Below are 27088 nucleotides of genomic sequence, written 5' to 3' on the forward strand. Positions count from 1 at the left end.
GAATACATGTGAGTTGGGGGTGGTTTTGTTTTGTACACTGCGGCAGTTACTCATTTCTTGGGGAGAAACAGTGCAAACTGGATTTGGATCCACTAGGCTTTGTCAAGCACAGGTGCTTATGTGCTGATTCAAGTTTGGGTTGGCAGAGTAATGTTCAATATGGAAGTTTACATCTCTAAGATGCATGGAAAAATACATTAAGAGCTACAGTATACCATGGGCAGATGGAGAAATTTTCTGCCTATTGACTTGAGAACTCTCAAATCAAGCCGTTCCTCTCCATTCCCAGGGCTACTGCACTGACCTAGACCCAACTCTTATTATCTCTCATCTTTATTATTTCAATAGCTTCCCAACTATCTACCCTGCTGCTCGCTTCTCCCCCAGTTGAGTCCATCTTGCACACAGTCAGTAGAGTTATGGCCATAAAAACAGATCTCTCAGAGGCGGGGCAAGATGGCGGAATGGTGAGCTGTATGTTTTAGTTACTCCTCCAGGAAAGTAGGTAGAAAGCCAGGAACTACGTGGACTGGACACCACAGAGCAATCTGACTTTGGGCATACTTCATACAACATTCATGAACACGTCGAACTGCTGAGATCAGCGAAATCTATAAGTTTTTGCGGCCAGGGGACCCGCGCCCCTCCTTGCCAGGCTCAGTCCCATGGGAGGAGGGGCTGTCAGCTCCGGGAAGGAGAAGGGAGAACTGCAGTGGCAGCCCTTATCGGAAACGCATTCTACTGATCCAAACTCCAACCATAGATAGACTGAGACCAGACACCAGAGAATCTGAGAGCAGCCAGCCCAGCAGAGAGGAGACAGGCATAGAAAAAAAACAACACGAAAAACTCCAAAATAAAAGCGGAGGATTTTTGGAGTTCTGGTGAACACAGAAAGGGGAAGGGCAGAGCTCAGGCCCTCAGGCTCATATGCAAATCCCAAAGAAAAGCTGATCTCTCTGCCCTGTGGACCTTTCCTTAATGGCCCTGGTTGCTTTGTCTCTTAGCATTTCAATAACCCATTAGATCTCTGAGGAGGGCCCTTTTTTTTAATCCTTTTTTCTTTTTCTAAAACAATTACTCTAAGAAGCCCAATACAGAAAGCTTCAAAGACTTGCAATTTGGGCAGGACAAGTCAAGAGCAGAACTAAGAGAGCTCTGAGACAAAAGGCAATAATCCAGTGGCTGAGAAAATTCACTAAACACCACAACTTCCCAAGAAAAGGGGGGTGTCCGCTCACAGCCATCATCCTGGTGGACAGGAAACACTCCTGCCCATCGCCAGCCCCATAGCCCAGAGCTGCCCCAGACAACCCAGTGTGACGGAAGTGCTTCAAATAACAGGCACACACCACAAAACTGGGCGTGGACATTAGCCTTCCCTGCAACCTCAGCTGATTGTCCCAGAGTTGGGAAGGTGAAGCAGTGTGAATTAACAAAGCCCCATTCAGCCATCATTTCAGCAGACTGGGAGCCTCCCTACACAGCCCAACAGCCCAGAACTGCCCTGGGGGGACGGCACTCACCTGTGACATAGCACAGTCATCCCTCAACAGAGGACCCGGGGTGCACAGCCTGGAAGAGGGGCCCACTTGCAAGTCTCAGGAGCCATACGCCAATACAAAGGACTTGTGGGTCAGTGGCAGAGACAAACTGTGGCAGGACTGAACTGAAGGATTAGACTATTGCAGCAGCTTTAAAACTCTAGGATCACCAGGGAGATTTGATTGTTAGGGCCACCCCCCCTCCCCGACTGCCCAGAAACACGCCCCATATACAGGGCAGGCAACACCAACTACACACGCAAGCTTGGTACACCAATTGGACCCCACAAGACTCACTCCCCCACTCACCAAAAAGGCTAAGCAGGGGAGAACTGGCTTGTGGAGAACAGGTGGCTCGTGGATGCAACCTGCTGGTTAGTTAGACAAAGTATACTCCACGAAGCTGTAGATCTGATAAATTAGAGATAAGGACTTCAATTGGTCTACAAATCCTAAAAGAACCCTATCAAGTTCAGGAAATGCCATGAGGCCAAAAACAACAGAAAATTATAAAGCATATGAAAAAACCAGACGATATGGATAACCCAAGCCCAAGCACCCAAATCAAAAGATCAGAAGAGACACAGCACCTAGAGCAGCTACTCAAAGAACTAAAGATGAACAATGAGACCATAGTACGGGACACAAAGGAAATCAAGAAGACCCTAGAAGAGCACAAAGAAGACATTGCAAGACTAAATAAAAAAATGGATGATCTTATGGAAATTAAAGAAACTGTTGACCAAATTAAAAAGATTCTGGACACTCATAGTACAAGACTAGAGGAAGCTGAACAACGAATCAGTGACCTCGAAGATGACAGAATGGAAAATGAAAGCATAAAAGAAAGAATGGGGAAAAAAAATTGAAAAAATCGAAATGGACCTCAGGGATATGATAGATAATATGAAACGTCCAAATATAAGACTCATTGGTGTCCCAGAAGGGGAAGAAAAGGGTAAAGGTCTAGGAAGAGTATTCAAAGAAATTGTTGGGGAAAACTTCCCAAATCTTCTAAACAACATAAATACACAAATCATAAATGCTCAGTGAACTCCAAATAGAATAAATCCAAATAAACCCACTCCAAGACATATACTGATCACACTGTCAAACACAGAAGAGAAGGAGCAAGTTCTGAAAGCAGCAAGAGAAAAGCAATTCACCACATACAAAGGAAACAGCATAAGACTAAGTAGTGACTACTCAGCAGCCACCATGGAAGCGAGAAGGCAGTGGCACGATATATTTAAAATTCTGAGTGAGAAAAATTTCCAGCCAAGAATACTTTATCCAGCAAAGCTCTCCTTCAAATTTGAGGGAGAGCTTAAATTTTTCACAGACAAACAAATGCTGAGAGAATTTGCTAAAAAGAGACCTGCCCTACTGGAGATACTAAAGGGAGCCCTACAGACAGAGAAACAAAGAAAGGACAGAGAGACTTGGAGAAAGGTTCAGTACTAAAGAGATTCAGTATGGGTATAATAAAGGATATTAATAGAGAGAGGGGAAAAATATGACAAACATAAACCAAAGGATAAGATGGTTGATTCAAGAAATGCCTTCACGGTTATAACGTTGAATGTAAATGGATTAAACTCCCCAATTAAAAGATATAGATTCGCAGAATGGATCGAAAAAAATGAACCATCAATATGTTGCATACAAGAGACTCATCTTAGACACAGGGACACAAAGAAACTGAAAGTGAAAGGATGGAAAAAAATATTTCATGCAAGCTACAGCCAAAAGAAAGCAGGTGTAGCAATATTAATCTCAGATAAAATAGACTTCAAATGCAGGGATGTTTTGAGAGACAAAGAAGGCCACTACATACTAATAAAAGGGGCAATTCAACAAGAAGAAATAACAATCGTAAATGTCTACGCACCCAATCAAGGTGCCACAAAATACATGAGAGAAACACTGGCAAAACTAAAGGAAGCAATTGATATTTCCACAATAATTGTGGGAGACTTCAACACATCACTCTCTCCTATAGATAGATCAACCAGACAGAAGACCAATAAGGAAATTGAAAACCTAAACAATCTGATAAATGAATTAGATTTAACAGACATATACAGGACATTACATCCCAAATCACCAGGATACACATACTTTTCTAGTGCTCACGGAACTTTCTCCAGAATAGATCATATGCTGGGACATAAAACAAGCCTCAATAAATTTAAAAAGATTGAAATTATTCAAAGCACATTCTCTGACCACAATGGAATACAATTAGAAGTCAATAACCATCAGAGACTTAGAAAATTCACAAATACCTGGAGGTTAAACAACACACTCCTAAACAATCAGTGGGTTAAAGAAGAAATAGCAAGAGAAATTACTAAATATATAGAGACGAATGAAAATGAGAACACAACATACCAAAACCTATGGGATGCAGCAAAAGCAGTGCTAAGGGGGAAATTTATAGCACTAAACACATATATTAAAAAGGAAGAAAGAGCCAAAATCAAAGAACTAATGGATCAACTGAAGAAGCTAGAAAATGAACAGCAAACCAATCCTAAACCAAGTACAAGAAAAGAAATAACAAGGATTAAAGCAAAAATAAATGACATAGAGAACAAAAAAACAATAGAGAGGATAAATGTCACCAAAAGTTGGTTCTTTGAGAAGATCAGCAAGATTGACAAGCCCCTAGCTAGACTGACAAAATCAAAAAGAGAGAAGACCCATGTAAACAAAATAAAGAATGAAAAAGGTGACATAACTGCAGATCCTGAAGAAATTAAAAAAATTATAAGAGGATATTATGAACAACTGTATGGCAACAAACTGGATAATGTAGAGGAAATGGACAATTTCCTGGAAACATATGAACAACCTAGACTGACCAGAGAGGAAATAGAAGACCTCAACCAACCCATCACAAGCAAAGAGATCCAATCAGTCATCAAAAATCTTCCCACAAATAAATGCCCAGGGCCAGATGGCTTCACAGGGGAATTCTACCAAAATTTCCTGAAAGAACTGACACCACTCTTACTCAAACTCTTTCAAAACATTGAAGAAAATGGAACACTACCTAACTCATTTTATGAAGCTAACATCAATCTAATACCAAAACCAGGCAAAGATGCTACAAAAAAGGAAAACTACCGGCCAATCTACCTAATGAATATAGATGCAAAAATCCTCAACAAAGTACTTGCAAATCGAATCCAAAGACACATTAAAAAAATCATACACCATGACCAAGTGGGGTTCATTCCAGGCATGCAAGGATGGTTCAACATAAGAAAATCAATCAATGTATTACAACACATTAACAAGTCAAAAGGGAAAAATCAACTGATCATCGCAATAGATGCTGAAAAAGCATTTGACAAAATCCAACATCCGTTTTTGATAAAAACACTTCAAAACGTAGGAATTGAAGGAAACTTCCTCAACATGATAAAGAGCATATATGAAAAACCCACAGCCAGCATAGTACTCAATGGTGAGAGACTGAAAGCCTTCCCTCTAAGATCAGGAACAAGACAAGGATGCCCGCTGTCACCACTGTTATTCAACATTGTGCTGGAAGTGCTAGCCAGGGCAATCCGGCAAGACAAAGAAATAAAAGGCATCCAAATTGGAAAAGAAGAAGTAAAACTGTCATGTTTGCAGATGATATGATCTTATATCTAGAAAACCCTGAGAAATCAACGATACAGCTACTAGAGCTAATAAACAAATTTAGCAAAGTAGCGGGATACAAGATTAATGCACATAAGTCAGTAACATTTCTATATGCTAGAAATGAACAAACTGAAGAGACACTCAAGAAAAAGATACCATTTTCAATAGCAACTAAAAAAATCAAGTACCTAGGAATAAACTTAACCAAAGATGTAAAAGACCTATACAAAGAAAACTACATAACTCTACTAAAAGAAATAGAAGAGGACCTTAAAAGATGGAAAAATATTCCATGTTCATGGATAGGAAGGCTAAATGTCATTAAGATGTCAATTCTACCCAAACTCATCTACAGATTCAATGCAATCCCAATCAAAATTCCAACAACCTACTTTGCAGACTTGGAAAAGCTAGTTATCAAATTTATTTGGAAAGGGAAGATGCCTCGAATTGCTAAAGACACTCTAAAAAAGAAAAACGAAGTGAGAGGACTTACACTCCCTGACTTTGAAGCTTATTATAAAGCCACAGTTGCCAAAACAGCATGGTACTGGCACAAAGATAGACATATAGATCAATGGAATCGAATTGAGAATTCAGAGATAGACCCTCAGATCTATGGCCGAGTGATCTTTGATAAGGCCCCCAAAGTCGCTGAACTGAGTCATAATGGTCTTTTCAACAAATGGGGCTGGGAGAGTTGGATATCCATATCCAAAAGAATGAAAGAGGACCCCTACCTCACCCCCTACACAAAAATTAACTCAAAATGGACCAAAGATCTCAATATAAAAGAAAGCAGCATAAGACTCCTAGAAGATAATGTAGGAAAACATCTTCAAGACCTTGTATTAGGCGGCCACTTCCTAGACTTTACACCCAAAGCACAAGCAACAAAAGAAAAAATAGATAAATGGGAATTCCTCAAGCTTAGAAGTTTCTGCACCTCAAAGGAATTTCTCAAAAAGGTAAAGAGGCAGCCAACTCAATAGGAAAAAATTTTTGGAAACCATGTATCTGACAAAAGACTGATATCTTGCATATATAAAGAAATCCTACAACTCAATGACAATAGTACAGACAGCCCAATTATAAAATGGGCAAAAGATATGAAAAGGCAGTTCTCTGAAGAGGAAATACAAATGGCCAAGAAACACATGAAAAAATGTTCAGCTTCACTAGCTATTAGAGAGATGCAAATTAAGACCACAATGAGATACCATCTAACACCGGTTAGAATGGCTGCCATTAAACAAACAGGAAACTACAAATGCTGGAGGGGATGTGAAGAAATTGGAACTCTTATTCATTGTTGGTGGGGCTGTATAATGGTTCAGCCACTCTGGAAGTCAGTCTGGCAGTTCCTTAGAAAACTAGATATAGAGTTACCATTCGATCCAGCGATTGCACTTCTCAGTATATATCCGGAAGGTCGGAAAGCAGTGACACGAACAGATATCTGCACGTCAATGTTCATAGCAGCATTATTCACAATTGCCAAGAGATGGAAACAACCCAAATGTCCTTCAACAGATGAGTGGATAAATAAAATGTGGTATATACACACGATGGAATACTACGCGGCAGTAAGAAGGAACGATCTCGTGAAACATATGACAACATGGATGAACCTTGAAGACATAATGCTGAGCGAAATAAGCCAGGCACAAAAAGAGAAATATTATATGCTACCACTAATGTGAACTTTGAAAAATGTAAAACAAATGGTTTATAATGTAGAATGTAGGGGAACTAGCAGTAGAGAGCAATTAAGGAAGGGGGAACAATAATCCAAGAAGAACAGATAAGCTATTTAACGTTCTGAGGATGCCCAGGAATGACTATGGTCTGTTAATTTCTGATGGATATAGTAGGAACAAGTTCACAGAAATGTTGCTATATTATGTAACTGTCTTGGGGTAAAGTAGGAACATGTTGGAAGTTAAGCAGTTATCTTAGGTTAGTTGTCTTTTTCTTACACCCTTGTTATGGTCTCTTTGAAATGTTCTTTTATTGTATGTTTGTTTTCTTTTTAACTTTTTTTTCATACAGTTGATTTAAAAAAGAAGGGAAAGTTAAAAAAAAAAAAAAAGAAAAACAAGGAAAAAAAAAAGATGTAGTGCCCCCTTGAGGAGCCTGTGGAGAATGCAGGGGTATTCGCCTACCCCACCTCCATGGTTGCTAACGTGACCACAGACATAGGGGACTGGTGGTTTGATGGGCTGAGCCCTCTATCATAGGTTTTACCCTTGGGTAGACGGTTGCTGCAAAGGAGAGGCTAGGCCTGCCTATGGTTGTGCCTATGAGCCTCCTCCCGAATGCCTCTTTGTTGCTCAGATGTGGCCCTCTCTCTCTGGCTAAGCCAACTTGAAAGGTGAAATCACTGCCCTCCCCCCTACGTGGGATCAGACACCCAGGGGAGTGAATCTCCCTGGCAACGTGGAATATGACTCCCGGGGAGGAATGTAGACCTGGCATCATGGGACGGAGAACATCTTCTTGACCAAAAGGGGGATGTGAAAGGAAATGAAATAAGCTTCAGTGGCAGAGAGATTCCAAAAGGAGTCGAGAGGTCACTCTGGTGGGCACTCTTACGCACACTTTAGACAACCCTTTTTAGGTTCCAAAGAATTGGGGTAGCTGGTGGTGGATACCTGAAACTATCAAACTACAACCCAGAACCCATGAATCTCGAAGACAGTTGTATAAAAATGTAGCTTATGAGGGGTGACAAGGGGATTGGGAAAGCCATAAGGACCACACTCCACTTTGTCTAGTTTATGGATGGATGAGTAGAAAAATAGGGGAAGGAAACAAACAGACAAAGGTACCCAGTGTTCTTTTTTACTTCAATTGCTCTTTTTCACTCTAATTATTATTCTTGTTATTTTTGTGTGTGTGCTAATGAAGGTGTCAGGGATTGATTTAGGTGATGAATGTACAAGTATGTAATGGTACTGTAAACAATCGAAAGTACGATTTGTTTTGTATGACTGCGTGGTATGTGAATATATCTCAATAAAATGAAGATTAAAAAAAAAAAAAACAAAAAACAAAAAAAAACAGATCTATCATGTCACTTACTGCTTGGGCCAGAATCAACTGTTGAGCCTGCAAAGCAGCTGCATGACATTACAGCAACTTTGAAAAAGGGGGTCTGTCTGATGAAACCTCTTGTTAGAAAAGAAAAAAATCCCATCCCTCCAGGTCCTTTTCTTCCTTTCTGTTTTGCCCCCATCCTGTGGATTCTGAGAAGAGCTGCTATCGCTGTTAGTTCCTGATGGCTTCTCTAATGGCTACAGCTGTGGCACCATCTCTGAGGTTGGGCCTTGGCTGGTGAATCTCTAAACTTTGCTTGGGCAAAGCCAGTTGTTCCATGCTGAGAGTGGGAAAAACCCAATTCAAGGTCCATTGCCCAGCCACAACTCCAACTCCTACTCCAAGCCGAGGTGCTCGTAGCACCAGAAGTGAAGAAAAAGAAAAATTCAGAATAAAACCCTAGGTTATGTCCTGATTGGGAAAGGGTCCCTAGATCCTTGCAAAGATGAGTTCAAAGAGAAAAGGAGGTATTAGACAGCAATTCGGTGAATAGAAAGAAGCAATGTACTTCACTTTAGAATCATAAAGGAGACCTAGCTTCAATCTGCTTTGTTACTATATTACATAGAGTGATAAAATAATTCCATCAGCTATCACTAAGTCATGAGGTGGGTCCCACTGGTCTGGATGTGCAGACCCACATGAGGGCAAGTCTTTGGCATTGGGTTGGAACTAGGACTTCTTCATATAATCTTAGTTCCTAGGCAGGTAGAGGGTCCTGGGATGTACTGAAGGAACCGGAACACCCAAAAGCTTGGAGCAGGGAGAATCAACATACCTTCCTGTACAACTTCCTCATCCCTTGGACCAGATCAGGAGCGGAGAAAACCTACCACTTGTAGACCTTCAGGCTTACCTTTGCCTCAGATTTCACTCCTAAAATGTCTCGGGGTCTTCACAGCAAAGGATGTTCTGAGAATTAGAGCTGGGCAACTAGAAGGCCCAGCACAATCTACCAGGGTGTGCAAGGCAAGCCTGAAGGAGAAGGTCTGCCTTCCCCCAACTGCTCTCTCTCCTACGGATCCACTCCAGCGGGTATCAGAAGGCTGCCTCTTGTTAGACTCCTAGATGCCTCCTTTCTCCTTACATTAGCCCCTAGGAAGCCTGGAAAGCATGGAGATTAGAGCAGGGTCTGAGGGGAGGGAAAGATGAAGAGCCAGTGCTGAGCTGCAGAAACATTTACTTTACAGTGAGCAAAACATGTCGGTGAAGTATCTGCTCTCGGTAGGCTGAGATGAGCAGATTGGTGAGCTCTGTTGGTGACTATGGATGCTGTAAACATACTTACAAAACGCAGAGAACTTTGAGTCTGTTTTTCTGTTTCAACAAAGAGGAAAAATATATTTGGACATTATTTATTCTCTTTCTGGACCGAGCATTAGCTGGCTTCCTTCACGATAAACCCCCAAATAGAACGAATGTGTGAGAGGTGGGAGCACTGAGGACAGCCCAGAAGCAAAATTAGAACCAAATCCTGGGAGGCAGCAGAATCCTAGATTTTTCACAAAATCTGCTTTCCAAATCCAGCTTCAAAAACACTGCTCTTTTGCTAAACTGGCAATACTTGTCAATTGGAGTTTCTTGGCAATGATTCAGCCTGCTTTGAAACTGGTTCCCGCCGCTTCCCTTCCCCTGCCCCTCACCATTAGCCATCTCCCCTACACCTTTTGAAATCTTCTTCACCTCTCTCCTCTCCTGTTTGTCACATTTTTAGGAGACCACACTCCAATTAAAGGGCAAAGAAGGCAAAATGAATGTTGCTTTCATTTCCCAGCTGTCAATTATGTAAAACACACAATTCTTGTGGAAGACAAAGCCAAGTAACTGAAATGGGCAATTTGTAGGGAATAACCCTGGCTGTCAGGGACAGATTATCTAAGCTCTAGAATGCTCAGATTTCATTTCTGTGATCAATAATTCTCCTCAACTGGTTTTCTGATATGTGAATGTCATCTCTCAAGAAATACCCTAAGTGTCCAATCATTTTTCTTGTTCTTCTCCTGATAGGTACTTATCAACAGTCAGCAGCCTTTAAATGAAGGTGACCTCAGGTGCCATGAAGTGTCCCTAATCTGTTCCTGCCCTTTGGGTTGCTCTTCAACCCAGGTGGGACTGGGCTTCAATGGAGTTGCATGTTGCTACGGAAGTTAGTCCAAACCAGTATAAAGGTCTGCGTAATGGACAAAGTGCTGCGTGGGCACTTATCATTCATTGACTCAAATGGAATTAAATTGACTTTGTGCCAATTATTGATACACAGCTGTCTTTGTCCAATGGCCAGTTCATCCACTCAAGTGACAGGTGATGCCAAACACCAATTTTTAACATCCAACAAAACTGGGCATGTCAGATTAAATTTATAACAAGCACTGGGCTACCTATTCTATGAATCTTATTTCATCTGATCCTCACAATCACCCTGTGAGATGGTTATTATCATCCCCTTATTGTAGATGAGAAAATTGAAGGCTCAGAAAGATTTAGGAATTCAGAAACCTGGAATTCAAACCTGGGTCTCTGAACTTCAAGTCCCGAATTCTTCCCATTATCCCAAAGCTCCTCCAGACTTCTGCCTGCACATATACCAGGCAGGTTTCAGACTATAAAAACTTGGGAATTAGAGGGAAACCTAACAAAATAATCTGTAAACAACCAAACATTTTAAAAAACACAGCATTAGCTAAGAAAAAAAATAAGCACACAATATCTTATTCCATCATATTAAGCAAAATTGTAATATGAAATTTTATTTTTTGTTTTAAGCAATTTATGTTATTTAATGAAATTAAAGATTATGTTGTGGGAATTAGCAATGATGGTTTCAGACACTTATGAAATATTTTTCAGTGTTTAAAAACAACTCCTTTCTTTTTAAAGAAGATTTAAAATTTGCCTAGTGAAATCAGAATTATTTTAAAAACACAGCTTATAATAGGAGATAATGATACTATTAAAATAATTATAATTAGCACATAATCCCCAGTTGCATGTCTGTGAATGAATTAATATGCTATGTGAATGAATGAATTAATAAGAACATTTTAAGAGTAGGCCATAGAAAGATATCATGGAACAGATGCAAATGCATCCATCCGTCCAGACTCCATGCCACTTGATAAAAAGTAATAAGATAGAGTTTATTATACAGGTGATTCTCGGAGTAGAAACATCACAAGGACATATGAAGAAAATAAGTGTGGTGCTCTGGGCAGAGGGGTGAGAGCAATTGTGAAAACTGAGAAACATCAAAGTAAAGCACATTGCCTTTACTACTGAGGTGGCTTGACATACTCTGCTGAGGAGACTGAGGCTTTGCAGTGCTTTGGGTCATTTCAGAAGGCCAAACACTCTTCATTTCTTAAGGAAAGGTTTATGCCAACAAAGAATTCTATAAATATACTTGGTCAACAGGGCCCATATGTTAAAATGATTTAAGCTCCAGAAAACAATAATTATTATGTTTATTAGTAATTACCTTTTTTGAGCATGAATATATACATACAAATATTTATATACATTATATATAATATATATTATACAATGTATACACTATGTATATATTATAATGGTATATAATATTTCTATACATTATATATATATAGTTGAAAGCCTGTACTATGTGAGGTTCTTTGGTGCTTTACATATATTATCTTGACTCCTTTGTGTTTTAAACAGTTAAAGAAATTTGATTAAACCAGCCTCATTCCAAAGGTAGCTCTAATGTTCAGATCAGTTTCCTCATTCACAGGATAAAACTTCAATCTGTCTCAAAAAGCAGGTATGCTCGTAAGTCATCATCACAGCTTTGAAATGAAAAAAAAATTTGTATATGCTAAAATATATTAGTACTTTTTGCTAGGTGTCCAATTTTCAGGAGGCATAGCAAACATTACAGTTTAAACAACCATTAACTTAACTTACGGTTCTTGATTTTTACTTTCATAACAAATTACCTTTCTCACATTCTACTTGATGTTGACTTGTTATGCTAAGTAATTGGCAGACGTATGATGGACATATAAATTGGTCCTCATGTAGCTAGTTAAAATTCTAAAATTCATCCTTTGTACTAGGCAGAACACTTGAATAGCCTAGTTTTGGAGCCATAGGCAATACCTGAGAAAAATAAATCAGATAAATATAGCAATTTATGATGGTCCAACATATTTATTGTGAATATTGCTATTCTTAGTATTTATCATATTAATATTTCTAAGCTGCATAGATTTATATTAGTAAGAACTAGAAATATTTAATCAGGATTTTTAAATCTCTTGAGCATCTTTAAAATGTCACTCACAAATTTGATGGCAATGAGCTTAAAAACCACTAGCGGCAATGAGCTTAAAAACTGCTAGCAGCAATGAGGATTATTAAAATATTAATTGAGGTTCCATTCCTGCAGTTTAATGCAGTTTAGAAAAAAAAAATGACTGAAGTCAGACAACAAGAGGAAAGGAAATCACTACTTGGTAATATTATTTCATTAGCCAGATAAAAATAGGCTAAAAGAACATGTTGTGTTTTTTTCCAGCCAGAGGCACCCTCTTTGGTCTGCTCATATCCCTAATCTAAATTCTGTCCTTAACTGTATATGAGGGTTCCCAATAAGGCCCAAGGCAATTTCACATACACTAGTTGATGTTGTAATTGAGAACAAAATTGGCCTCATAATATATTTTTGTGCTACTAGTCTTGGTTGATAAAGTATAGCAGCTTGCTGGAGTTACGGGGTCATGCATCATTGTCTTTCATGCTTTTTTTATGTCTTCTTGTTCCCTGAGCAGGAGTGGCAGCTGATATTTTAGCTGGTGTCACCGGTCCAGAAACCTCAGAACATTGCATCCTCAATGGGCAGTACACCAGGGACAGTATTGCAAATCAATTAGACATATTTCATATTTGAAATTAAGTTACCTGATTTCCCACATGTCTTCTGTCCTCGAAGAATGATGCATTCATCTTCCTAGATATTTGGCAGAAATTGGGTTGACTGGGGTTGAAGACTGTTTCCTGACTCTAAAGAATTAATCTATCTTAGCAACTGAAACAACTTTGTTTCTGTCCTAGAGCAAAAGGACCTGGCTCACCTCTACCTTGTATTATTGCAGGAGTGTTAAGGATTTTATTGCATTCATGCAAACCTGATCCAGTGTGTAAGGTGCAGATAAATTAGTAAATATCTTATTAGAGCTGCTATGGGGCTTTGGGTAAAGGTGGGTGAGGATAAAGCTGTAAGAAAAATGATTTAAAATATTTATCAATCTGTCTTTATATTATCATTATACTGAAATGCACAATTTGAAATCCATTACCTTATTCTCTTGCAGGTTATATTAGGTTGCAAAAGAAGCATTGACCTTGCACTTTATACTCTATCTCAGAGATTTCATAGACCTTGGTTGTAATGCAAGTATAAGTTTGCTAAAATGGGAGGAAATGACATAAATGGCTGCAGACTATGACCAAGACTGCATTCTAGCAGCCAAAAATTAAGTGAGCTAGCCCCTTTGGTCAATATTGGAAAATTTAATTAGTTCATTAAACATTCAGTTAATATCTATGGAGGACAACTATGTACTATACCAGTCACAGAGAAAAGTAGTGATGAAAAAGACATCACTCCTGCTTTCATAATCTTAATGGAGATATTATTAAACCAATGCATTTTGGAGTTTGCTAAGCATGTTGCTTTATTGAACAAAGAGATCACTCAGCAGATGAATTAAGAAAATCTGTCCAACTGCATGTACCACATTTCATAGTTTTGCAGTCAGTTTTCTGTTTTCATGCTTATTATATTGGGAAAATGAATTCAGAAAATTCCCATTTCCAATATATGTTACATGATGTATGTTTTATTGTTTGTTTTGTTTTGTTTTTGTTTATTGGTTGTTGCTGTTGTTTTACCTCCAAAGTCTACCCAGATTCTGCAACAACTGACCAAAAAGGAGTATTCCAGTACTGTAATCATCCTCAGCTCCACTTCTTACTCAGGCACACAGCATTATAAAAAGTAAGAGCTGTTTGCTTATTCGTTTCTCAATATCCAGGGTTGATAATGTAGCTGGACCAATTATGAAGCACTAAAGTACTCAGCTGCACTTAAAACACTCTCAGATTACATATTTTAATGTGAGCATCTGGAATATTCTCTTTAGTTGGCACCTTTAGCTCCATTTTTCATGCTGAGGTGGGCCCAGAGCCCTTCTGCTTCAGCATTAAGGGTAATTGAGTTTCAGCCCATTTGGTTAGAAATCAGCCTTACAATGGGGTGTCAGGAGTACTTAGCAACATATTATTTCTCAAAGCTATGCAGCCAGTGTTTTATGGGCACAAAGGGACACTTATATCCATTAATAATATGTATTACTGCATCACATTCAGTTTCTATAGCTCTTAGATGTTAACATTTGGGGATTGAATCTGTGTTTCCAGATTTTATAAATTTGTCCTCCTGGGTGCAGGAAAGCAATATTCCCTGTGCCCGTCTTTGAAGTCTGTAGCCATCCATGCTAGAGTCTAACCTGAAAAGACATCTCCTCAAGATGGTGGCAGAGGAAGGGGCAGTGGCCACATCCATGACCTAAAGAGCTATGCCCGGTCATGTCCACATTGGGAGTGGTATAGGTGTGGAAATGCAGGAAGCTTGATGCCTGCTAGGCAATGGGACTATGGTTTCAGGAGTGCAGTGCTTAAAGAGTAGGATCCAGGCAGCAGTTGGTGACATAGGTAGCAGGGCCAATCTTCCAAGGAGGAGCCTGGTAAGAGCTAGTAAGGAGGTACTCCAGTTTTAACAAAAGGAAAATGTGGCAGAACTCAAGTCTTAAGAACTGGGTGAATAGGACAGGAGTCAGGCAGAAAGCAACTTATTAGACAGGCAGATACCTTAGGGTTCATATCAGAACAAAAGAATTGGGTTTTATGACCTACTGCAGGTTCCAACAAGTTGGTGTGGTTGAGGCTGGCTGCCCTGATTGGAATGGGCGTAAGAATCGTGTAGCAAGTGCTGGAGAGGATGTGGAGAAAGAGGCACACTTATTCATTGTTGGTGGGAATGTAGAATGGTGCAACCACTCTGGAAGACAGTATGGAGGTTCCTCAGGAAGCTAAATATAGATTTGCCATATGACCCAGCTATTCCATTGCTGGGTATATACTCAGAGGAACTGAAACTTAAGACACAAACAGACATTTGTAAACCAATGTTTATTGCAGCATTATTCACAATTGCCAAGAGATGGAAACAGCCCAAATGTCCACCAAAGGACAAGTGGATAAACAAACTGTGGTATATACACATGATGGAATATTATGCAGCTGTAAGACAGAACAAAGACATGGATCATGTAATAATGTGGATGAACCTTGAGGACATTATGTTGAGTGAAGTTAGCCAGAAACAAAAGGACAGATTCTGTATGGTCTCACTAATATGAACAGACATTAATGAACAAACTTTGGGAGTTAAAAGCTGACAACACAGGCGACCAGGAGATAGAAAGAGGGCAGAGATCAGCCATTTGATGCTGAAGGATTACAGAATGTTTAGGATTGATTGCATAGATCCACAAATAGATAGCATAATACTGTGTGATGGTAGCACAGTATTGTAAGCACACTGAACAAAGATGTCTGTGAGTAAAGCTGAAAGAGGTGGGACAGGAGAATGTATGACACCAGAGGTAAAGATAGATGATAAAGACTGGGACTGTATAACGTGGCAAAAACTGGAGTGGCCAATGACTGTTACTAAATATACAAATATAAAAATGTTTTTGCATGTGGGAAAGCAAATGAATGTCAACCATGTAGAAATTTGAAAAAGGGATGGTATTCAGGAAAAAACATAATCAAAGCAAACTGGAGTCTATGGTCAACAGTAACATTGTAATATACCTCCATTAAATGTAACAAAGGCAATACGCCAATGTTAAATGTATATGAGAAGGGGATACAGGGGAGTAATATGGGATTCTTGGTAGTGGTGTTATTTGCTGTCCTTAGTAGTATATTGTCTTGTATGACATGTTATTTTTCTTTTTATCATTTTTTCTTATTGCTAAAAAAAAAAACAATTTTTCTTGTAGTAATCAGTATGTTCAAATGCTGATTGTGGTGATAAATGTACAACTTTATGATGATACCATGAACAATTGATTGTACACTGCAGATAAATGTATGGTATGTGAATATAACTCTATAAAATTGTAGGAAAATATATATATAGGAGTAAAAGTATTGGAGAAAACATGGTGAGAGGGATGATGCCTCACTAATATGGACTAACTACAATGTGTAAACTCAGAATTGAATCTTAGAATATAGCCTAACGTGGACACAATAATTGTAATAGTCCCTAGATTGTAAGCTCTTACAGCAGTTAACTCTGTCCCTGAATTCTAAGGCCTATCTCTAAACTTTAAGATGCTGATCCCCTAGCGTATGTTGTCACAAACATTGGGACTGGCGGTTTGATGTGCTGAGCCCTCGAGCGTGGGACTTGCCCTTATGAAGCTCATTACCACAAAGGAGAGTCTAAAGTTGTATGTAATGGTGCCTAAGAGTCTCCCCCTGAATACCTCTTTGTTGCTCAGATGTGGCCCTCTCTCTCTCTAACTGAGCCATCTCGACAGGTGAACTCGCTGCCCTCCCGCCTACGTGGGACCCAACTCCCAGGGTTGTAAATCTCCCTGGCAACACAGAGTATGACTCCTGGGGATGAATGTGGACCCAGCATCGTGGGACTGAGAGTATCTTCTTGACCAAAAGGGGGATGCAAAATGAGACGAAATAGTTTCAGTGGCTGAGAGATTCCAAATGGAGTCGAGAGGTCACTCTGGTGGACATTCTTATGCACTATATAGATAACACCTCTTAGGCTTTAATGTATTGGAATAGCTAGAAGTAAATACCTGAAACTATCAAACTCCAACCCAGCAGTCTGGACTCCTGAAGACAATTATATAATAATGTAGATTACAAGGGGTGACAGTGTGATTGTGAAGACCTTGTGGATCACACCCCCTTTATCTAGTGTATGGATGAGTGGAGGAATGGGGATAAAAACTAAAGGACAAATGGGGTGGGATGGGGGGATGATTTGGGTGTTTTTTTTCACTTTTATTTTTTATTCTTGTTCTGATTCTTTCTGATGTAAGGAAAATGTTCAGCGATAGACTGTGGTGATGAACGCATAACTATGTTATCATACTGTGGACAGTGGATTGTATATCATGAATGATTGTATGGTGTGTGAATGTGTTTCAATAAAACTGAATTTAATTAAAAAAAAAAAAAAAAGAATCGTGTAGCATTGGTCTTGTCAAGTATCATCTGGGCAGTGTAGAGGTCAAGGGAGGTAGGGGTTGACATGCACTTCCCAGCAGGAGGCACCAGTAAAGGCACCAACAGGACAGAACTTCATGCCCTCCTCGGCCTCTCAGTCTCAGGACACCACACCAGGATCTAGGGGCCCAAAGGAGAGGCAGTCTAGGTAAGAAATCCTGCTTTATAGTCAGGGGTTGACTGATAAATTCAAAAGCTGTAAAAAAGATTTTTAAGTGCAAAAAGTCTGCAAGGATAATTATGTGATTATACTGGGAATCACTGATTGTTTATTTAGGATGGGTTGTATGGTGTGTGAATAAAACTGTTAAAAAAATAAATAGAGGGATACAAATGCTGGAGAAAATGTGGAGAGAGGGATGTATCTATTCCCTTTTGGTAGGGAAGTAGAATGGTGAAGCCTAGCAGGAGTGCAGTGTGGTGATCCCACAGGAAACTAACTATGGGGTTGTCATATGGTCTTGCAACCCCACTATTGGGTATCTACTTGGAAGAACTGAGAGCAGGGACCTGAAAGGACATTGCACACTGGTGTTTATGGCAGCCATAGTCATGATTTGCAATGAATGGAGGTGGCCTAAGGGTACATCGACTGATAAATGAAATGGTGAACGGTGGTGTATACATACAATGGAATACCGAGCAGCAGCAAAAAGAAATGAAGTTGTGAGGTATGCACCTAGGTGAATGGACCTTGAGGACAGTATGTTGAGTGAAATAAGTCAGAGCTGAAAAGACAAACATTATAATACCTCACTAATATGGACTAACTATAATGTGCAAAATCTGAGAGCATAGGTTATCAGGGGAAGACTTACAGTAAAGGTTCCTAGCTTATAAGTTCTCACAGTAGTCACATCTATTCAGGAGTTGTAACAGTTACCTCTAAATTTTGAGATGCTGAGCTGGTCAGTCCCTATAACTTCAGGTATCTGTCTGACACCTGTGACTCAGAGCCAGAGTTCGGCAGCTATGAATGTCAGCATTACCCCATACAGCAAATGTTAAAAAAAGGCTGAAAAAGAGATCAGACTTTAATTAGAGGTATGAATGAAAGGGACTTGATTAGAACTAAGGTAAACCAGACTAAAGGGAAAAGGATGATACTGATTGTGTCTAAAAACCTCAACTTCTGTGTAAGACCAAAGGAAGAGATGTTTATTTGGTGCAAAATCTATACTTTCTGTAGCATGCTATATAATTTAACTTGTATGGTCAGTTTATTCAAACACCATAATTACATAAACTCTTGAATAGGGGGTGAGAGCTGGTTGGTTTGTACAAGTCAGCATGAAACTATGATACCTCCCAGAGTAATTTGAGCAGAGAATAAAAAGTATTTGCAAAGCTCCCTTGAGGACCTGGGGGAAAATGTGGAAACATTAAACTTCCCCACCTGGAGAATTCCTGATATTCTCACAAGCACTGGGGACTACCATTGTAGTAGGCCAAGATCTTAAGGCTTGCCCTTATGAAGCTTGTTACTGCAAAGGTGAGGTTAAGCCTGCTTGTCATGGTGCCTAAGAGCCACCGCCAGAGAACCTCTTTTGTTGCTCAGATGTGGTCTGTCTCTCTCTAAGTTCACTAGGCAGGTAAACTCACTGCCATCCCCTCTACGTGGGACATGACTCCCAGGGGTGTAAATCTTCCTGGCAACGTGGAACATGACTCCCAGGGATGAACCTAGACCCAGCATCATGGGATTGAGAAAGACTTCCTGACCAAAAGGGGGAAGAGAAATTAAACAAAATAAAGTTTCAATGGCTGAGGGATCTCAGATGGAGTTGAGAGGTCATTCTGGAGGTTATTCTTATGCATTATATAGATATCCCTTTTTAGTTTTTAGTGCACTAGAGTAGCTAGAAGGAAATACCTGAAACTGTTAAACTGCAATCCAGTATCCTTGATTCTTGGAGACAATCATATAACTATATAGCTTATACAGTGTGACTATATGAATGCGAAAACCTTGTGGCTCACACTCCCTTTATCCAGTGTATGGACAAATGAGTAGAAAAAAGGGGGACAAAAGTAAATGAATAAAGGGGGGGGGCGGGGAAGGAGTATGAGATGTTTTGGGTGTACTTTTTTACTTATATTTATGTTTTTATTTTTATTCATATTTTTTGGAGTAATGAAAATGTTAAAAATTATTGTGGTGTTGAATGCACAACTATGTGATGATACTGTGAACAATTGATTGTACACTTTGGATGACTGTATGGTATGTGAATACATCGCAATAAAATTGTATTTAAAAAAAGGCTGCAAGGAAAAGGAAGGTTACCTCGGATTTAGACAGAGAAGTCTGCTAATGCAAAGCAGGCAAGTGCTGTAGATACAGGCAGGCCTGAGGGCGGGTTCAGAGAAGCTCCCTAACTCAGGATGCCTGCAGCATCTGTAAGAGAAGGGAATTTGTCTTGCTTATCTTAGATTCCCAGTGCATGACAAGAATAGGTATTGCAAAATGGAAGGAAAGGAGGCATGGAGGGTGGGGAGGGGAGAAGAGAGAGGGAAGGAGAGACATCGCTGAATGAATGAGTGAATTAAAAAAGAAAAAAAAGTAGGGGTAAAAACCTATTTAACTTGGCTGGAAATTAGTAAGATTAGGTTCTATCCTTACTCTGCCATGAACTAAATGCTGGATTTTGAATATAAGTTACTTAATATCTTGAGACCATAGTTACTCCCTCTGCAAAATGAATGCGTTAGGCTAGATAATCTAAAACAAACAAACATTTAGTTCAACAAATATTCTTGACTGCCTACTAAATGCCAATCACTTGGTTTTAAGGAGACTGAGATAAAAGTATTCACACTCAGGAGATACCAGAGTTTTCACTCTAAAGCATGCCCTTTGTTTTCTGACTAGTTTTGTAAGTCCTGCTAAGTGTGGGTGCTCTGGGACCACATGTTAATTAAAGCCAGAAAGCAGTGAGAGGGCTGCCCCTCTTTGAGGCAGAACAGAGATAAAGAGCTTGCATTTCATGCAAGCTTTTGCTGTCGGGAACACAAAATTTCCAATGCATCTCAGCCTCTCCCCAACTCTCAGCAGTGCATTTGCATTGTGTAGAAAGTATGAACAAGCAAACAATGTGAGCAAACCTACTGTATTAAGGCATTGTGCTAAATACTTTCACATACATCATCTTACTCAACCCTCATAGCATGTGGCTTAGATATTATTTTCTTTATTTTACAGGTAAGGAAACAGAGACAGAGGAGTAAGACAGATTTTTTACAGTCAGTCTAACTCCTGATAATTTGATTCCAAGGCTAGGCTAGGGCCCTTTCTGCTATACTAGAGCACATCTCAACAGTAGCTTATGCTGAATAATATAATGGATAAACATGCTCAAAAAGTAGCCTTTTCCTGAAAGTTAATTTTCAACACAAAAGCGTTTGGCAGAAAGTTCCGTTCACATGCAGGTTGAGGCTGACATCCTACAGGTGGATTTCTAAATTAATATGGAGTGTGAAGGGGGTGGAAACCAAGATGATTTATCTTTTTATACTATATATATCTATAAGTTCATTTAAATGACTATATAAACAATTGCCTTCAGTTTAAATTGGTTTAGCATTTCTAGATTGGGATATCAATCTACGTAGCTCAACCACGAGGCATTCTAGGACTTTGGTGAGACTTGGGGCTCGGAGAATAAATTCAGCTTTAGGACTGTTCCCCAGGGAGAGAGGCTTCTCATATCGGAGAGTCCTAGTGAGAGAATGAATTTTGGGTTCTCGCTGGGATGCTGGGCTACAAGAACGGCAATGGCAGTATTAGTAGTCAGTTGGGTGGAAGCTGTGCAGCTCCAAGAGGTCCATCTGACATAAATAAGAACCCCAGTCTGTAACAGGATCCAGCCCTCAGAGAGTCTACTAAGGGCTAAAAAGGGACATGGAATCTCAAACAAGCAAGTTGGTCTTCAGGGTAAGGTCGGAGTCTCAATGGAGAAACTGGAAAGAACATTAGCAGGCTAAGACAGAAGCTGGATCCTATTTTCTTGCAAAAGATGGCAAAGGTTCAGAATAAGACTAAAGCTCCACCCAGACTCACTGGGTTTAGAGCAACAAGAAAGATTTCAGATCCACCCACAGGGGCAGGGGTAGGGATGAGGTTTCCTAATATACACCACCAAGTTTGCTTAGAATGTGCTCCAGAATTGAGTTGCCCTGCACCTATAGATGAAGACTTTCAATACCTGCAGCTGTGTCTGGTTTGGGAGGGACTGACCCATCAGAGCATGGTTTGATTTCATTTGAATACATTTTATAACCTTGTGATGTATTCATTATACTGTATCTCAAGTATGATGTAGTCCGCAAAGAATTGCATTTGTCATTATGCAATCACAAATTATATAATTATATAAATTATACAAATTTATATAATTATACAAATTATATAAAGAATGTCATTATAATTGGATCATTATATGCTTAATGATCCAGTACTAATTGGGTCATTATGGGACCTTTATACATTTTTATTAACATTACTACCACTGTAAAGAAAGCTCAATAAAATTGCAATGCTATTCTACAGCCATGTTTTGAATGGCCTTGTCAACATCATTGCAAATATTAATGGCAAAGTAATAACGCTGTAACATTATGTCTGTAGATTAATAAAATGTGCTTTGGTTTCCACCAGAATGGCAATACAAAAAACCCCAATCAAAATTTACCCTTGTCTTTACAAATGTTTCAATACATTAACATAAATTTCTGCTAAAGCTTTACAATTTCATGTCGATTTGTGTTCAACACTTCAAATTAATATCAGTTCAATAATGTGACTAAAATAGACCCTTTTAGCTCTTAAAATTAACTTTATTGTGGCTTTCTCATAGCTTCACAACAAAATATCTCACAGAAGGAACATGAAGAAACAAATACAGTGAACAAAGAATTTCCTAGATATTTTTAAACATTCTTGACCAAAACCACTTGGTGGAAAACTGTGGTTAAAGTAAGTGAAAATATTATTTGTTATGTACATTTTGCTAAAATTAAAGGTAATATGTTTGCTAGTTTTCTAAAAAGGCATTCGACTCTTTTTGCAAGTGTGAAAAGATTCACATCTGCAAACAAATAATTGGTACATACCAGGGGGCTTTACTGCTTATCTCATCATTAATTGCACATCTCCTCTATGATTAGAGGTGTGACTGTGCCTGCTTTTTTCAATTAATTAAGTAGAACGAGAAAAGGCCATGCAGGTGTTTCAGTGTCTGAGTGTTCTCTCTTATACATAGAGGCTCAAGAAGAAAGCATCAGGCTTATTTTAAATGTTTTTGGCCTAACACAATACTTTTAACTCTTTGGTTGGCATACTTGCTGACACAAGTTGTCTTCCCTGAAGAGAATTTTTTTTTCCTGAAAATCATCCTGCCACGTAAGAACATAGAACTTGGACTGCTGGGCTGTCTGAGGGTCATGGCTACACCAGAGAGTCATCTTAATCCCGGTTAGGAATGATTTCCTCTCTGCATCTAGCATTTTTCTTACTTCTTAAAAAATAGTACAAATTCAGGACAGCCCAACTGTAACTTTTGTTTTGAGGAACAGGACTAACACCCTCATCATAGACTACCAATTATATTAGTCTTTTAGTGAATATGTATTCATGCTTCGTTATCATTTTTCTTCCAATAAAGCAGTTGAAAAACATATACGATATATCCGTGCTATACTAGAGATCGAAAAAACAAAGATAATGAGATGAGGCCTCTAATCCTCACAGAAATGGCCTAGGGTAGGGCTTGAGAATGCTGATTTCTCAGTTTGAATCCTGGTTCTGCCATATCCTAGCTGTGTGACCTTGGACAAGTCACTTTACCACCCTGCACTCAGTTTCTCCATCTATGAAATAGTGCAGCAGTGCTGCTATCTGCCTTTCAGGGCTGCTGAAGTTTACTATGCATAAAGTATTTAGCATGGTGCCTGGCTTTCTCCATACATCAGCTATCAGTATTATGGAATTCACATAGGGAGAGAGAGCACATCATACACATCTAAATACAGTACCGCAAGGTCCTCTAATGGAGCTATGAACAAGATGCTTTAGGAGCTCTGATGAATAAGAGTATCATGTATTTATGTAGAATCTGTTTTAGTGAATTTTCTTTGAAATTGTAATCATGGCTGTTAGGGAGGGTGGGGTCCCAATAGAGGTGACCTCTGAGCTGGACCTTGAAGATTGAATTCACAAGTGGAAAAAGGTGGAAGGGCTGGCCAGTAAACTAGAGTATGAGCAAAGACCAGTGGTCAGTGGCTGGCATGAACCAGCAATTGGAGTGGAAAGGACACAGGAAACACTATCAAGAATGACAGGTCAGAGTCAGTGTTTGGCCACCAGGGCAGCATTGGAGAGCAACATGATCAAATTTATGTTTTACAAAAATAACTCAGATACTTCCTGGAGGATGAAATACATAAAAGAGAGACTGAAAGCAGGGAGCCTGTTATGAAACTATAATGGCAGCCTGAACTGGGGCAGTGGCAGTGAGAATGGAGAGGTAAGGACAGAACTGAGAGGGATTTGGAGGGAGACTAGAAAGCATTTAGCAACCTACTGGCTGGGGGGAGAGAGGAGAGATTTGGGGATGACTCCGAAGTTTCTCACATGAAATAAGATAAAGAAAACAGGGAGAGAAGCAAATTTGAGGAGGAAGAGAATGAGTTCAGTGTTTTATCAGATCAGATTTTCTGCAGAAAGAATATCCAAGTAGGAAGTTTATAGTATTATTCTAGAGTGCAGAATAGACACATCCAGGATGGTAAGGAGAAGGAAAGGGAGAAAAGGAGAAAGTGACACTTTAAAAAGCAATCCTTGCATATCTGCACAGCCTAGCTGGTTCTGGGCTAGATAGACACCTCTCCAATATGACCCCCTTTTGCCAGCAAAACTGGTTCACTCACTGTTCCTTAATACATCCTTTGTTTTAACTTCTCTGTGCCATTTCTTTCTTCCATTCAATATATATTGATTAAGCATCTACTATGTGCCAGGTACCGTTCTGATGCTGGGGATCGAGAAGTAAACAACACAGAATCCTGCCATCATGGAGTTCATGTTTTGTTATAGGAGACAGTAAATAAACATGTAACCAAATAAATATGTAATGCAATTTCAAGTGAACATATGCAGTGAGGAAAAGTAAAGCAAACAAGAGGCCAGGAAATTACCAAAAGAGAAGGGGCGGTTTGGACGCGGGCTCTGAGCAGCCCCTGCCCGGATGGCAGCAGTCGTTCTAGGGGAGATACCACGGGCCCAGAGCGAATCTTCCCCAATCAGACTGAAGAACTGGGGATGCAGCAGGGCCCTACAGAAAGCACTGGGGATTGGACCAGCGAGGAGCCTGAAGAAGAGCAGGAGAAAGCCAGGTTCAAGCCCAGCTCGCTACTCCTACCAGCCCCTGAACCAAGATCCTGAACAAGAGACGGTGGAGTTTGACACCAGTAGGTGATGGAGAAGATGTAGTTGCTGATATCCAGGAGCAGATCAAGGCCCTGGGTCTGCATTTGCCTGACCTGCCATTAGGGAGTGAGGATAAAGAAGAAGGAGCTACAGCATTGAATAACCACAGCTCTATTCCCATGGACCCAGATACTGGTGTCAGAGCCCCACAAAGCCCATTTTCAGAAGCCTAAGCACAGGTGTTTGCAGGAATGTCCACCCACAGGTGCTCCTGGCCGGCCAGGCAACGCCGTGCTGGGAGAGGAGAGAGGTTGCGCTCCAGGACAGCCCTTGCCCCTAACCAGAGACCAGCCTAGACCTGGAGGTGCCACGTTGTTTCTACCGGGTGCCGACACCACTGGAAAAAGTGACCTCTTGTCCTCATGCCCCCATCCCCACTTCCTCTCCAGCCCCACCTCACACTCAGACTTATCTTACTCTTTCTTATATGAATGGGGGAATTTGAGCTCCTCTGGAATGCAGGAAGGGAAGGAGGCAGAAATTTTATTTTTTGTATATACTCTGAATTTTGTGTAAAAACAATCACGTTGGGTTTTTTGACTTCTCTGGGTCCAGCCCAGGACAGTCTTGGGGACCCAGAGTAGCTCACTAGCACTCTGGCCCTCTCTCTCTCCTCCACCAGAAACAGCACCCAACACTAGTGTGACAAAGGGAGTGCAAGGAAGTCGGGCTAGAGCAGCTAGCATGTCTTTCTTCCTGTTACCAGCGCTCAGCCAGGGTGATTTTGCTTAGACAGTGCAAGGCACACTGGAGTCTGAGGTCTGCATGTGATAGATTATGTGGTAGATTTATGATGTCTTGCTGTTGGGTGGGGGTGGGTGGGCAGAGGGAGAGATGGCAGAAAGTTAGGAAGGCGAGAGCTTGTTGTGCACCCAGACCCTCCTCTGCTTCAGGTTTCCATTTCCCTGTCTTAGGAACAACCAAACCCCTATCTATTGAGCTTAGTGGTCAAGAACACAGACTCAAGCCAGACTTATTAGCTGAGTGACCTCTAGAAAACCATATAGCCTTTCTGTGCCTCAGTTGTCTCATCTGCAAAATGGGGATCATAAAAGTACCTACTTCAAAGGGTCGTAATAAGGCACATGTGTCTGCCACACAAAAAGTGCTTTTAATAGTTTTCTTTATTGTTATTATTATTTCCCCTCCTTGGATTCTAGGAATGCAACCTGGAAATTCCTGAAACTAGAACACTTCAAATGCTCCTTTGAGTTCATTGTCCTCCTTGTTTTAAAATGGAGCACTCAGGAAAGCACTGCATCTTGCAGACCCAGCTTAAGTCTTCCAAAAAGCCTTCTGGGGTCACTGGGGTCACTCCAGCCCTTGGGTGTGCCTTGCCCTGTGACCTGCTAACACTCCTTGTCTGTTCCATTGGCTTGGTGATCACTACCCCCTAGTGACACTTCTTGCTCGGGTAAAATTTATCTGTTCAGGTGTCATCACCCCCACCCAGCTAGCAAGTCCCTAGAGAGCCAGGACCCTGGTTTCCTCTGGCTCCCTGAGCACTGGCATTTAAAGGGATTCAATGAATACTTGACAGTTGATTAAGGCCTTTGAGGCTGTCAGTTCCTGCCCACCCCTCCCAGAGGCCCTTCCTTTCCTGTCCCAACTCAGGAACCTCAGCAGAAGAGTGGGGAGGGAACACAATTGGTGCTAAGAGGGTGAGGGACTCAGTGCCAGCCTGAGGGATGTCTGAGGAAGAACGTCTCTCTCCATCCTCCCAGATAACAGGTACATGGCACCTCCACAAAGCTGGAAATAAGGGGACATCTAGGGAAAAGCAAGACCTCAATTCTTTTTTGCTAACAAGGAAGGAGATGGACTAGATCAGTGATTTCCCAATCGTTCTCCTAGTATGGTCTCAAGAGAACAGAGGATTGCAGAGCTGAAAAATGAGTTTAAAAAAAAAAACCTGACGAGTGCCTCAGGTCCCTTCCACACTGGGATTGAGCTG

The 27088-nt window shown here is 40.3% G+C and overlaps 1 pseudogene; it reads left to right on the plus strand.

Annotated features, from left to right (window-relative positions):
* The first annotated feature begins 24886 nt into the window (after positions 1-24886).
* Positions 24887-25307, plus strand: LOC119513312 (annotated as a pseudogene).
* The last annotated feature ends 1781 nt before the right edge of the window (positions 25308-27088 follow it).

This window comes from Choloepus didactylus, chromosome 2 (assembly GCF_015220235.1).
Source record: "Choloepus didactylus isolate mChoDid1 chromosome 2, mChoDid1.pri, whole genome shotgun sequence".
Classification (NCBI taxonomy): domain Eukaryota; kingdom Metazoa; phylum Chordata; class Mammalia; order Pilosa; family Megalonychidae; genus Choloepus; species Choloepus didactylus.